Consider the following 15,548-nt stretch of genomic DNA (forward strand, 5'->3'; position numbering starts at 1 on the left):
AAAATTTATGATTAGAATAAAATATATAAGAATGTTTATAGCATCTTTCTTTATAATCACCAAAACTTGAAGCAAACACAAATGTTACTCAATAGGTAAATGGATAAACTGTGATATAACAATACTACTCAGCAGTAAAAGTGAAGGAACACAGAAATGAAGCAGGGACACTAAAAGGATAATAAAAGTCATAGAATGTTCAACACCAAGAGTGAACTATAATGTGAACTATGGACTTTGGGTGATTATGATGTGTTAATGTGCCACCCTGGTGGGAGATGTTGATAACTGGGGAGGCTTATGCAGGCATGGGGCAAGGGGTAGGTGGAATATCTCTGCACCTTCCTCTCAATTTTGCTATGAACCTAAAACTGCTTTTTAAAAAAGACTAGAAGAAAATTCCTACAGAATTATTCACAACATGAGAAAGCCTGGAAGAAAAAAAATGGAGGAACCACTGATTCACCTGCCACAAGGACAAATCTCAAATGCATTACGTTAAGTGAAATAAGCCAGTCTCAGAGTTTCATACTGCATTATACCATTTAATGACATTCTGGAAAAATAAAAACTATACGGACAGAAAATATATCAGTGGTCGTTGGTATGCAGGAGAAGGTGACTACAAAGGGGCATAGAGAAATTTGAGGGGTGAGGAAACTGTTCTGTACCTTGATTGAGGTGGTGATTATATAATGATGCATTTGTCAAAACTCTTAGAAATGTACAATAGAGAAAGTACATTTCACTATATGTAAATTATACCTTAATAAAAAATGTAAAAAATATTTAACCTATAGTCCAATATATGACTTATGTTGAAAAAGAAAAGATGTAATTAAAAGTATTTACTACCCTCACACATTATTTGTTTAAACTAATGAATTTATTCTTAAAAGAAAGTTCTTGCTAAATAAAAACTAATACTGGCTTTTGTCTAAAACAGCCTATATTTTAAAATAATAGAATATGAATTGGTAAGTTTTCAGTGTAATATAAATAACTACATTATCCATATTTTAATGATCAAATGTATTATAGAGAATAGATTGTTCTGACATTTCATGCAATCTTTGAGTACACTTTTAACCTGAATGATCTGTGTAAAGTGCCTTCAGAAATTCTTTATGATAGCTTACATTATATGAATAAATGAATACACAGTTTTGAGTACTGTCCTTTTCTTTTCAAGCACTCCAAATTACAATTTATCTGTCTTCTGGAGTGACATATTTACTCTTACAACCCAGATGACTTCTCAGCCTCAAAGAGAAGATTTCAAAGGTAGCCACCTATTGGCAGAACCTTTATTATATTGGATGTATGATGCCAAGAGTGTCAACCAAAGAGATGGGGTGGGGAGTATTAAGACCCTTACAATATCAAAGGCCATTTACTACACTATCATTTACTTCATCAGTAGTTGATCACTGCTCCTTTCTAGATCCTTCATCCACTAATATGACTCTCAGGCTATGTCAGATTCATTTATTTAACAATTATTTTTGTATGTTTGCTATGTAAGCTATGGTGATAAAGCAAATTCTGGATATAGTAGCAAACAGAAAAACAAAGGACCTGTCTTAAGACAACTCAGTATATTTGGGAGGATATAGACACATAAAGTCAAAAATGATGGCAAAATAGGATCGCAGTTATGATGGAATGCAAAGAGTATATGGGAAGAAGGCAGATTCTTTAAAGCAGGACTCTCAACGGGGGAGGTATAGTCAGTAAGGAAAAACAAATTATGAGGGTACAGGCATTGACCTGTTTGATGCCTATTCACCATCTATTAACCAGGTTGATTGGGGAATATGGGCAGTAAGAGAAGAAAATATGAGCCTAAAGGCTAAGAATTCAGTAGCTTTCTATAATCATTTAATTAAAACTTTACCACACACACAAAAATGCTTAGAAAATGTAAAGACTCAATAAACCTTTGTAAAAATTCAAATTTAATTGATTTGTATATATGTAATTGAAGTAACCCAGTTGATGCTAAATGGAAACACAGAGAGTAAATCTAATTTAGAGAAAATTCTATCATTAATTTGTCTTTAATTGGGGAAAATATTTTAGTATTAGAGTGACTTATGCTTGAAAACTAAATTCTCACAGAATGTTATCAGTTGAGTAAAAAGTATTAAATAGGTACTTTTACCCTTGCTAGTTCTGAAACTGTGCACTTGAAGGAAAAGTCTTACCAAAATAGTTTCTGATAAATGTCATCTTAGAAATAGATAGTAATCTCTTACTTTTATGCATTTCCTGCAATAGAAATATCTTGCACATTTAGTCTTGCTATTTCTTTGCATAGAAGCTTATTGTTCAGAGAAAAACCATTCATTCAAAAAATCTTTATCTAGTGCCCACAATGTGCCATGACCCATAATCCTCATTTGTGTTATGCACTTGAGTAATTGCTCTCATCAGTCACATAAAAGTCTGAAGATACACGTAAAATTACTTAACTAGTAGCTTAAATGCTTAGGTAAGCTCTCCCTGAAACCTCAAAACCAATAATAAAATGAGGGCTAAAATGTCACAAACCTAGCCATATTTTGGATCTGTACCATTTTTTCAGATAGAGTTTCAATAAATATTATTCCTTTAGCATGCCATAAATTCACTTCTCTATAGCTTCAAAAGCTTGGTCATAGTTTTATGGTTCTCAATTTTAGTGAATTTGTCCATACTCAACCATCAGTCTTTGCCTTTCCAAAACATTCATAATAAATAATTCAGAAATAGCATCCTCTTATTTATTTTCCTGATAACATTTTTTTTTTCCTCCTCCTTATTTCAGGTTTCATTCTCCCCCATTTTCCAAAGAGCTTCTGATGTTTAATTGTGGTGGTAATTCAGCAAAAGGCTGAGGTAATGTTTCTGAAAGTTTAAACCCATGAACAAATAGCAACCTGGCTAACATTTAGAAAGATTGTAAGAATTACCAGAATCTTGATTTTTTTTTTTTTTTCAGTAAACTAAGCAATGGTAGGAATAAGATTTCTCTTCTTTGTATGCCTGTTATATTATGCCAGTTACTTTTACAGCTATTTACCTGGAAACCTTTTCTTCAAGTCACTGTTTCTCTGATGCAGTGACACAAGGTGGGCTATCTAAGACATCCTTTCATTGCTTCATGCAGAAGGAAGTACTCCTACAATAAATCCTCTGGGTAGACTTGCTCCATAAGGGCCTTGAAAAGCTGAGAAAAGCAACAAAAGACCCAAATTTAAAAGAAGAGGCTGTTGTCACTGCCAACGCACAAAGTTTAAATCACTCATACCATTTACTAAGTAATACCTGCTATGTTAATAAATTGGCCAATTTCTCACTTACTCTCTTTTATTTTTATAAACCAAGAGAGGAACACAAGAAGAATAATCTCACTTTTATGTTTTATGTTTTTAACCCATGAACGGAATGCAAGAAAAAGTTGTATTTTGCAGATTAATCACACTTACTTTGGGCAGTTATTGTTAACTCTTACAAGTTCAATCGTAAGAATTATGGGATTCCACCAATCATAGGCAGTACAAGAGAAATCTGCCTTCTGTCTTCATCACATATATGCGATGCACCTTCAAAATCAGACATCACAGCATCATGAAAGAAAGCAACATATTGGAGGAGATTCACTTATTATACCCTACCCACATGATATCTATGGATATTTTGTTCAAGTCCACTCTACTAACTTCTAATTTGAGGAATGGTATCTAATTTTATTTTAGTGCTAATATTCTCTTCATAAATCTGCTTGTATATCTTGACTAGTGCTGAATCTATATGCCATAGCCCTTAAGTCCCACTACAGCTAAGAACTTTATATATGTGGAGGATGAAATAAATACCTTACCTGAAATTCCTACCCTCAGTTTCACACTTAAAATAATCTTTGCCAATACTTAGTTGGTGCTTAGAGAACTAGTTATAAGAAGTGACTGCTATAGGAGACACAGTTGAGCTCCATCCGAAGGCACTTAAATTCCCAATAACATGTTTTATGTGCCTTTCAGTGGGGCTTGTTTCGTATGGCCTGCTTCTGTTATTCTCGTCAGAGGCTGACTTTGGACTACAGGAAGGAGCCTCTTTGCTGCTCAGAGAAGTCAGAGTGCCTGGGAATTTACATCTTTCAAGGATGATCAACCAGCCAAATTTGCACAAGAATTTCTCATGCAAGGATTTCTCAAGATGTGGGATTTTCAGTGCTAACAGTAGGACAGTCTCAGGCAAAGAGATGATGGGTCATCCAATGCACCCCTACACCACTAGTGGGCAGTCCTCAGCCAATATCTAACTAGTGCAGGAGTATAAAAGCCCAGTTCCCTGTCCCAAGTTGGGACAAATGTTCAGGTACAATTATGCTCCAGAACTCCTTGCATGATCCAACTGAGGCTGGAATTTCCCTTACTTGGCATATTCCTTTCTGTCTTGTTCATCCCCCCACCCCCAACTGCCCTATATCTCCTGGAAGCACATCCTTCATAAACCACTTTCGCTCCTTCATCATCTCAGGGAAACACTTCTGGATATCCCCACTGAAGACAAATGCCTTTCCCTAAGTGTCGGAAAATCAACAGGATGTATCTGCCATGGAAATCCACAAGGTGGTCACATATTTCACTTTGGCCAAAATTTTCAGCTTCCTCTCCCAAACTAAAGCTGATAATAGAGATAATGGCAAGTAGAAAACTTTCTCATCTTGGTGCATTTCTTTTTCTTGTTTCCATAGCCTTGGATCGACTTCGAGGTGGTAAAAATGTCAGAAATAGCAGCAGAGAATAAAGGTGGCTTTGATTGGCAAAGAGTTAAAAGGAGAGATACGAAATTTAAATAATAAAATTCAACTGATTAAGATTTGAATATTTCTTAAATAGAGTGGGACTCAACGGGTATTTTTCCTAAAATAAAACTAAAATCTCTAGTATATTTTAAGAAAATAATTTTTCTGCTATGATTCTAGTAGAGTTATGTAATTATATTTTTATATATACTTAGATATTTTTCTGAAACTGTAACTCAATAAAATATTAACCTGGCCTGGGACTGTCCTTTTATTATATCTATTTAAAAGCTCTCCTTCACTCTCTTTGAAGTTATTATAGGATGAGGAGCAGTTTGCAATAATTTACCTAATAATAATAACAACAACAACGTAGCTCTATATCCTGTGTGTTTGATTTAAGGAAAAGGGTTTCCCTTCCAGGTCCCCATAAATGTACAAGGTTCAAACAAAGTGCGGGCCACTAATGAACAGACTGTTTTCCTGTGTAAGGCCCCTGAACAGAATGACTTCATTCAGGGCTACTGCTCGCGCATGGAAAGTGTTGGTAAGAAGTCCCACAGAGTTCAGACGACCTTTTCCTAACTTTCGTTTTTTTTTCCCCTGTTTGTCTTTCGGGTCTAAGCCAGGGATAACATAAATATTCATCAGCTGATATTTGCAGTAGCTGTGAAGTTATGAATGAGGCCATGCGGCTGCCCTCCTCTGCCATCTACAGAATAGCAGCTTCTCCACTCAGCTCCCAGCCAAACGACACTTTCCGAAATCCCCGAAGTGTACTAGCAAGCTTTTCAAATTCAGTCTTTCTTTTTTTTTCTTTAATGCTCAAAGAAGAAATGCTGTCTGCCTAATGTTTACCCTGGGATTACAGACGAAGAAAAAGAAAAACATTACTTCGCCAAGCTTTAAACTTTCAGATGCCTTGACATAGCAGGCAAACGTGTTAGTAGCTCAAAATATTGGTAGCATATATCAATGGTTATGATGGTTGCAGGTTTTCTTTTTATATTAAATAGCAGCCATATACCTACGGCATTTATTGTGTGAAGAACAGGGAAAATAACCACAGCTTTCATCTGTTTCTACTGCTTTGTTACTCACCTGGGCAGGTGTTGGGGAAAGATGTTGGAAAACACTTTGCAATAAGACAACTTCAAATAGGTCCTCGATATTGAGACATAAAAATATGAAAATTATGCCTGTCATAGGGCCTGAAATTGGGCTGGTCTTCCTGTAAATGAGATTTCCAACAAATCAGCACTTTAGAATCTGTACTTTTTAAAAAATTTTCCAGGGCCTCTCACTCAATAAAACCTAAGTAGAAGGTGAGTTGTAAATGGAAACAAGAGACTGTGTGGTAGCAAATAGCCAATCAATGAATCAACTCCCAGTAGTTAATAAGCATAACATATTTTTATAGATATAGGATAAATACTGTCAGTGTGCAATGTTCTCTTTTTGACTTTGCTCATCAATGTGTTTTATTCAAAGTCCAACATTTGGTCTGTCCTTGTCTCTGTAAAAATTTCACTTACATGTATGAGTTAGCTGTGTAATTCTAGGACAGGAGGATCATTTTTAAGAAGTGTTACTCCAAGTCATACACTTCTTCAGAATGTTCTCTTGTTCTGAACTTTAATTAACAATTGCAAATTAAAATCTCTTATCAGCACTATTCTGGGGGGTTCAGTCATCTTATCCATAGCTGGCTGTAGAAATAATTGTCTAAACCATCAAACCATAAAGAAGAATAAGATCTTAGGTGTTCAGATAAGGACTAAATCCCAGCATGGCAAGAAAGTTGACTGGAGCAGGTACTCATGGCTACGTTCCTGTCTCTGTCTTTGTTCTGGAGTCTAGACTCACCAGAGCTAGAATGGAAGTCAGAGGCAAGTGCTCATCTGAATTCTCCCTGGCTCTAGCCCTCTCTTGAATAAGACCTAATGATTGGAGGGAGTCAAAGGCAATGACCTTCTGCAGGAAAAAATGAGGCCTTGGACAGGAATGATTGTCACACACACTCAGAGACATTTGAGAGGTTGGATGAGTTAGAGCATGCAGGAAAGCGTTTCCTCTCCCTCTCAGCCTGTCCTAATACTGAGCTTTCTGAGCTTGAAGTAGAGAGGAGAATTACATGTTGATCCCTCACTATGAAACTCTTTTTTTCCCCCAAAGCACATCAGATCACAACGTCAAAAAGAATTCCAATAAATACTCATCACTCTTATGTTATCAGGGATGAAAGTAACCTGATTCGACAGTGGCTTGTAAAAGTTGTGTACAAGTGATTGCATTTTTTTGATCTTGGGCACAAGCAATTCAAAGATTTTTTTTTATTTATGAATTTTGTCTTTTAATGACTATTTACATATTAATGACCACTCCCTGAGTTTCAGCCTTTCTTTTATCCCTCTGGATTCTCCAGAAACATTGTATTTTCCCCAACAATACCTCATCTTTTCAAGTACACAGCTAGAATTTTCAAGTATAGTTCATATTGTTCGATCAAAGTGGTCCATGTAATTTATAATTCAAATTGGGAGACTTTGGAAGTAAATGGGGGCATTTACACTGAAATAATTAGTATTACACTAGGAGAATAAGTATTATACTGGGACTGTTATGGGCAAACTGAAACATATGATCACCTTACACCTGGAGCCTTTTAGATGAGTAAAGATAAAAGTTTGTTTTGTTTTCTGGATAATGAGTTGCCTTTTTCTTAGGAAATTTAATGCCACTTAATTTGACTGCTATGCCAAATTATCATCAATATACTTTACTCATCATGCATCCTACCGAAATATCTTTGGAAGATGTCATCTACCTTCTGGCTTCCCCTTGACAGTTTTAATGATTTCTAAAGCATAACATGTGAACAACTATATTCTCTGCCTGTACGTAAGGACAGTACTGTCTCAAGAAAAAGGAAAGATTAAATTGTTTATTTCCTTTGCTGGGTAATCTGAAAGAGTATTAGTGGATACTGGATATCCAACTGCTGGTTCTCTATTCTGAAGTATGCTCAGCTCCCAATAATAGGATCAAGATAATTAACAATGTATAAAAGGGCCTCAGACTACTTCCATGGGGTCAGTATCCATAGATGATAGAGAAAAATACCCTGACGGAATGGCAACTTCAATACTTTGGTTTTGTCTTAAAGGCTCCATGATGCCAGAGGATTTCCAATTCCCCTGTGGTGAATTTCCTTTACTGTTTGGTGATCTCGAGGACCCACTGTACATCTCTTGTTTCATAAAGTTCCTTCAGTATTATTATATAGAAAATAAAACTGTTCCACTTCAAAGTTCATAATTTTTTGAAGTAATAATTACCTGAAGACTACAGATACCATTTAAACGATGAGAAGGATTCTGACCAGGATTTGTACTAAACAAGTTTTTTAATTTCTTACCATTAAACTTTGATTTATTTTGTTATTAAAACTTTATCAATCATCTCCAGCTCTGCTATTAGCTGACTGACCTTGGGTAAATCACAATCCTTCTGTGTCAGTTTCCAAAACTAAAAATGTAAGGTCTGTATTTTTAGCATTTCTCAAACTGCATTTCATAGAACTTTAGTTATTATATTAATTGTAGATGTACATGACATAGTTATAGAAAATATCTGGTTTAAAAGGGTAAATTCTTTTAATATAATACCTGAGATATATTAATAGGCAGATGTGTCTAATCAGATCACAAGACAACTTTAAATGTATATGATTAATTTATGAACTTCAACAATAAAGCAATCAAGAAGTTAAATTTGCAAGAATGAACACACTAGCTTTGAAATGACATGTTAAACTTACATCAAACATTCTGTGGTCTTAAACTGACAGTTTGGTTCTGGATCACTGATGTGTGGTCAAGCAAACAAAGTAAGACACTACTCACAGTGGTATCCGAGGCAACTCCCTGGCCAGCATCGAATTTCCCAGTTGCCTAGTGAAGCTGTATCCTTCAGGTGTTACAAAATTAAGGTCAAAGAACTCATATGTTTTCTAAGTTTCTTTTTATATGAAAGTATGACCAGAAAACATTAGTTAATTTGTAAGGAGGCCCCAAAATTTAGCATACACATACACCTATACACATAAAATACAAAGTGCCCAGTTAAATTTGAATATCAGATACGCAATAATTTTTTTAGGTTAAGTATATCCAAAATATTGCATGGGATATACTTATAAGAAAAAGTGTTTATTGTTTCTATAGGGAACATCTATTGTTTTGTGCCCAACAAAACTTACTCTGGAAAGAGCAGCACCTCTTCAATTTCTTCTTCACACTATAATATTTAGGATTCATGGTATCTCCATATTTGCACTGTACCTTTTCTCTCTGACCATGTTTGATTGCTCAAGGGGTGTGCAAGTGACTCAAAAAAATGAGTTCTGTTTTCATATAATCTTGAACTGAAGCTGGAACAAGAACATAAATTCTTCTTGGTTGAAGAGCTGGGAGATGTGAATCTAGGGAGCTGCACGTAGATATGTGACCTGCTAAGTTGAGGTTGCTGCTCTGTGGTGGAAAAGCAGTAAAGCCAACGTTCTAGGCGAACCAAAGGGGAAAAAATATGAGTCTTTGTTGCTTTCCAATTCCTAGACCCAAATTTCCCAAGGCCCAACTGCATTCGTGTTCTTCCTGTGGCTCTGTGGTTCCATACTTCAAACTCCTTTTGTTTGACCTCCTTCAAGTTGTGTTTTATTCTTTTCAACAAAGTGTTGTGAGTTATAAAATCTCAGTGGGACATTGTTTAGGACACTTAAACAACAAAAAAAAATTTTCTCAGAAGGATGAAAGAAATATTAATTATTTACCCCTTTTTAGGGACTAATTATTGCATAACTGAGATAGAGCACACCCAAATCACCCAACTAATGTGGCCAGGAACCCATCGTTTAGAGAGCAGATCATAGGACTTGTCTATTGAATATATATGAGTAACATTTGGCCACATGACCACCTAACATATTCCAAATAACTCTAAAATTCTATGACTTTGTGACATTTCAACAATTTTTCAATCTTAGTTTGGTAGTTATTTACTATTAAAATATAATCGAAGAAATTTTTAAATGGTGAAATCTATCCTTGAGAAAATTATACTTTTTAATATACCTTTTGTTTTGAAAATCAAAAACAATTTCACAATAGCCACTTATGATTATGAAATTCTCATGTATAAAATCAGTATTCTAAATTTTTTCCATTAAATACTGTAATTTTAAATTTTCTTAATGGAGATCTTTAAGGATTTTCTATATTTGATGCCAAGCACATATCAGAGTTGGTTCTAAACAAAACCTTTAATATCCCTGTTCGTTGATTAATTTAACAAATATTTACTCATTAACTACCATTTTTCATGTAAGATGTCGGAAATACAGCAAAAAACAAGACAGACAGATTCTCTGCCCTTGTGAACATATCCAGTTTCTAGTACTATTTCTTCAAAATTTTTCCTTATTGGTGTTTGTTTTGTTCTTAGGACATTGTGTGTTTGCTAATATATTTACTTAACAGTATGTAAGAAAGTACAGATCTTCATGTGTCAACTCCAAGACTATGGTACATTCTATAAGCATCACTTAATATCTCGGCATATTTACCATGTTCTTTGCTTTCCCTTAAATGTATTCAGTGAGGTCAGAACTGGAAACAATGCTGCATGTGTAGAGAGAAACTCTTTCTATTGTCCTTGATACTATATTCTATTAATATAAAAGAAGATTAATAAATATTACAGTTAGTGATAATAGAACTCTGTCCTCCCTGAGATAAATATTGAAAGCACCAAAGAGCAGGGCAGAGTGTGCTATGACATAAAGAAGTCTCCATTAGGAACCCGAAGATCTGGATGTCAACTCTTAGTCCAGTATTCATCTTGGCATGACCTCAATACTCAGAGAAATGTCTAATGACATCTAAAAATCCTCTAGGAAATTAAAGGTCATGTCCACAAAATTCTATTTGCGTACACCTTTTTTGCACCCTCTGCATGAAACTGGTTAAAATTTTTTTTAAATAAGGTATTGTTTTAGTAACTGATATGCTATCATGTGATAGCTGGTGGCACATATAATTACCGAACTGCTCCAATAGTAAAGACAAGGTCTGATTATGAGTATTTTCTAACAGGGTCTGATAGTTCTCGGTCTCATTCTTAACCCTTAGTTTGGTGGAAGTAAAATATAAATGAATCTAGACTAGGGAAATCATGTTGGCTCTTATATGGGATTGAACTTCTGAGAATACATGATTTATGCTTTATTTCTAAATGAGTCAAAAATCAGAAGGTTCAGCATATCAAATAAATTGAAATCAATATGAAGTTGTATTTTTGCATGATATGAGTCTTATTTTGTTGCTGTAGCTCAGTCATCCCTCATTCTCCTCTGTTGGGCAAGGGAAAAATTATTAGCAGACAATGTGAACCTTCATCATCAGCAAGGTTTGGATAAGCAACAGGAATGTCAACATTAATGAAAACTGTTAGAGACTAAGTAATTTTAATTACTCCATCGTGTATTGTTTTTAATTAACTTTAAAAAACATATTTTGCTACTTTTTACTTACCTGAAGATTTGAAGAACTTTGGAAGTAGAAGTAGAAGGGGATATTTAGTAGAGAGGGAAGAGACTCTCATTCCTGAAGTCCAGGAGGAGGCATCATAAATGGGGAGGCAGTTTGGGCATTAACCTCTCATGCCCTTTTAACCACTCACTTCCTGAGAAAAAACCAACAACTGTGGGGAGTGTCCTATTTTCCAAAGACCTTTTTTTCTGTGTTTATTTGCTTGCACTTGCATCATTTCCTCCATCATTCGCCTGCCCAATAAAGAATGGACGAGAGATGGCAAAAGAGTTGAAAGCCAATCAAATCATTCTGGACAAATTGTTAACAGACCGGGAATAAGATTAGCCAAGAAACGTTTAGCAAAAATAAGGCTTGCAGGAAAATCTGTGGATTTTATTTAGATGGTGTTTACATGACAACAAAGTATCTAGTCAATTTAGTGGAATGTAGGCAAATTGTTAATGCAATTATATAGACAAAACCACCAGTTGATTCAATAACTGTATTTTCAAATTTATGGTTTCTAGCTTTCACATACACTGCCTTCCTCATAATCATGAATATTTACTAGTTGCACAAATTAAATATTTCTTTTATTGGTAGATTAACTATTTCCTAACGCCTGAATCTTCTGTTTTTGTTAATGCGTTATTGATTTTTTTTGTCATAGAAATATATATCTATCTATTTAGATTACTGAGAAAATTTTTTGAAAGTTTCATCCTGACTGCTTTTTTAGTGCATTTTTTAAAAATTCACTAACTGAAACAGAGATGTTCACGTCATGACATATTAAATTACTATTATTCAGAAATTTTCAAAAAAATCAGGGTGATATCATTCATATATATTTAAACTAGATAGCATGGTTATTTCATCAACAAATATTTGAATACAAATATATTCTTGACTAGGACAAAGCTTTTACTTTATTCAGAATTTTTCAAAAAATCTAAAAGTTTTGCTTATTAATATTAAAACCAGATAACATGGTATCAAGGATGACGGAAATCAACAACAGAGTGCATTCTTTTTTTTTTTTATAGTGATACTGGTTAATGAAATCTAGAAACTTTCAGGAGTACAATTTAATAGTAAGGTGTTAAATTGCATTGAGTGTTCACTGCCCATAGTTAGATTTCTTTCTATCACCTCATTTTGACCTCTTTTAGTGAATCAACCTCTTCCCTCCCTCTCCCTCCTTACCCTCTGGTAACCACTACTAGTCTATTGTCCATGTCCATGAGTCTCTGTTTGTTCTGTTAGTTTGTTGCTTTTAGGTTTATATACCACATATAAATGATACCATATAGCTTTCAACTTTTTCTGACTGGCTCTTTTAGTTTAGCGTGATCATCTTGATGTCCATCCATGTTGTCACAAATGGCAGTATTCCATCTCTTCTTATGGCTGAGTAATATACCATTGTATATATGTACCACGGCTTTTTTATCCAATCATTTATTGTAGGACACTTTGGTTGCTTCTATGTCCTGGCCACCATGAATAATGCTGCTATGAACATCAGTGTGCAAATATCTTTTTGGATATTGGTTTTCAAGTCTTTGGGGTAAATATCCAGTAGAGGGATTGCTGGATCATATGGTAGATCAATGCTTAGTTTTTTGAGGAACATCCACACTGTTTTCCATAGTGGCTGTACCAATCTGCATTTCCACCAGCAGTGTATGAGGGTTCCTTTTTCTCCTCATCCTCTTCAATACTTGTTATTACTTGTCCTGTTGATTATAGCTATTCTAACAGGCATGAGACGGTATCACATTGTGGTTTTGATTTGCATTTCCCTAATAGCAAACATTGTTGAGCACCTTTTCATATGTTTGTTAGCCACTTGTATGACTTCTTGGGAGAAGTGTCTGTTCAGGTCCTCTGCCCATTTTTTAATTGGATTGTTGTTGTTGTTGTTATTGAGTTGTATGAGTTCTTTGTATATTTTGGATATTAGGTCCTTATTGGAAGCATTGCTTGCAAATATCTTCTCCCATTTGGATGGTTGTCTCTTTATCTTGTCGACAGTTTCTTTTGCTCTGCAGAAGCTTTTTACTTTGATACAGTCTCATTCATTTACTTTCGCTTTTACTTCTCTTGCCTTTGAGGTCAAATTTATAAAATCCTTGTTAAGTCCAAGGTCCATTAGTTTAGTTCCTATGTCTTCTTCTGTGCGATTTATTGTTTCAGTCTTATATTCAGGTCCTTAATCTATTTTGAGTTAATTTTGGTGTATGGTGATAGACAATAGTCTAGTTTCATTCTTTTGCAAGTGGCTTTCCAGTTTTCCCAGCATCATTTATTGAAGAGGCTTTCCTGTCTCCACTGTATGTTTTTAGCTCTTTTGTCAAAAATTATTTGCCCATGTATACATGGGTTTACCAAAAGTGTATTCTTGACCTGGGCAAGGTAACTTGTTCATATGATGAAGGAATTTATATGCTCCTGGTTCAAGGATATGTCGAAGTTCCTTAGAGAAAGACTATTGGTAGCAATTGGCTATTTAGGGTACAGGGTTTTGTCCACTCTACAGGACATATTTCACTACGTCCAACTCTTCTGCTCACTCTTATCAGATTTCCAAGATGTCAGTCATTATCCTACATGCCATTTATTTTTATTTATTATTTTTACAATAGCTTACACATACATCATTTCTTACAGTTTGAAAGGTCATTGCTATTTATTGTTATATACTATTAATTAGTAATATCACTATTCCACCTAAAGGTTAAAAATTAACATTCAAGTTTATTTTCTCAAAATGATGTGTTCACTCAGAGGCTGTGTTTAGTCATAAACTCAAGACTTTAAATAAAATTCTTGAGATCCTCTCAATAAACCACAATTGAAAAGATTAATAAGAAAAATAAACAAAATCAAAGCTGCTTTAGATCAATACAGTATTTTCCTTCCAAGTAATTTTAAAAATTATTATATTTATTATTTCAGTTGCTGTTCCTGCGACACAGGTAAGAGCTACTGTAACATTTGTATTTTTATTTTTTAATTACAGTTGACATTGAACATTACGTTAGTTTCAGGTGTATAGCACAGTGACTAGACATCTACACAATTTCTGAAATGATCCCCTTGATTAGTCTAGCACCCATCTGGCACTTTACTTTTACAGTATTATTGACTATACTCCCTATGCTGTACTTTATATTCCCGTGACTATTTTATAACTATCGAATTTTACCTTTTAATCCTTCACCTTTTTTACTCAGCCCCCTAAGCCCCATCCCATCTGGCAACCATCAGTTCATTCTCTGTATCTATGATTCTGTTTTTCTTTTGTTTGTTCATTTATTTTGTTCTTTAAATTTCGCATATAAGTGAGATCATATGGTATTTGTCTGTATGACTTGTTTTATTTTGCATGATATCCTCTAGGTCCATACACCATGTTGCATGTAACATTTTATTTTTAAATTGGAAAGCTCCATTGAACTGACTTTATGTGATTTGACCAGGGTACCATGTAGCAAGGTTGGCCTGGAGTCTATTAGATAAAGTTTCTTTTGTGTCTAAGGTTGTTCTGAACATATAGACCTATGCTAAAAATTGGCACATGAGACAACTTAAATTTAAATTAATTAAGATTAAATAAAATGAAGCACTCAGTACTAGGCAAATTTCCAATGCCCAATAGACACATATAGCTAATGGCTATTATACTGGGCAACACAGATATAAAACATTTTCATCATCACAAAACATCCATGGGGCAGCATTGGTCTGGATAATAAGAATCCTTAAATATTTGTTTTAATAGAACGAATGTCCAAAATTTTATAATAATCATGAATATCACCATTGTTATAACATTGTTGGTAAGGCTACAGAAAAATAGAGGGCAATGTTGTAAAAATATATGTAAATAATAGCTATGAGATATATTACTTCAGCTGAAGGTTTGAAATTTAAAGATAAATAACTTTTCAGACCTCAGGTTTGGGAGGCTGAAGTTCAGTTAACAACAGGAAAAGAAAGCAGGCTGGCCTTTAATTATCCACATAAAATTCAATGCCAGATGGCAACTCAAAATGTTCACAAAAGAAAATGTGACCCCAAAATATCATACTTATCTAAGCTATCACTCAAATATAAAAGAATTAAGCAGATTTTTTAAACATGCACAAACTCAAAGAATA

General features: G+C 34.5%; 1 long non-coding RNA gene across 1 annotated transcript; it reads right to left on the minus strand.

Annotated features, from left to right (window-relative positions):
- Nucleotides 1-2,782: 2,782 nt before the first annotated feature.
- LOC118610002 lies at nucleotides 2,783-4,889 on the minus strand. Its single transcript, XR_004953649.1, has 2 exons — nucleotides 3,471-4,889; nucleotides 2,783-3,211 (listed from the first exon to the last, which is right to left on the minus strand). It is a non-coding gene; the product is annotated as an uncharacterized LOC118610002 (long non-coding RNA).
- Nucleotides 4,890-15,548: the final 10,659 nt, after the last annotated feature.

This window comes from Rousettus aegyptiacus, unplaced genomic scaffold (genome assembly GCF_014176215.1).
Source record: "Rousettus aegyptiacus isolate mRouAeg1 unplaced genomic scaffold, mRouAeg1.p scaffold_m13_p_12, whole genome shotgun sequence".
Classification (NCBI taxonomy): Eukaryota; Metazoa; Chordata; class Mammalia; order Chiroptera; family Pteropodidae; genus Rousettus; species Rousettus aegyptiacus.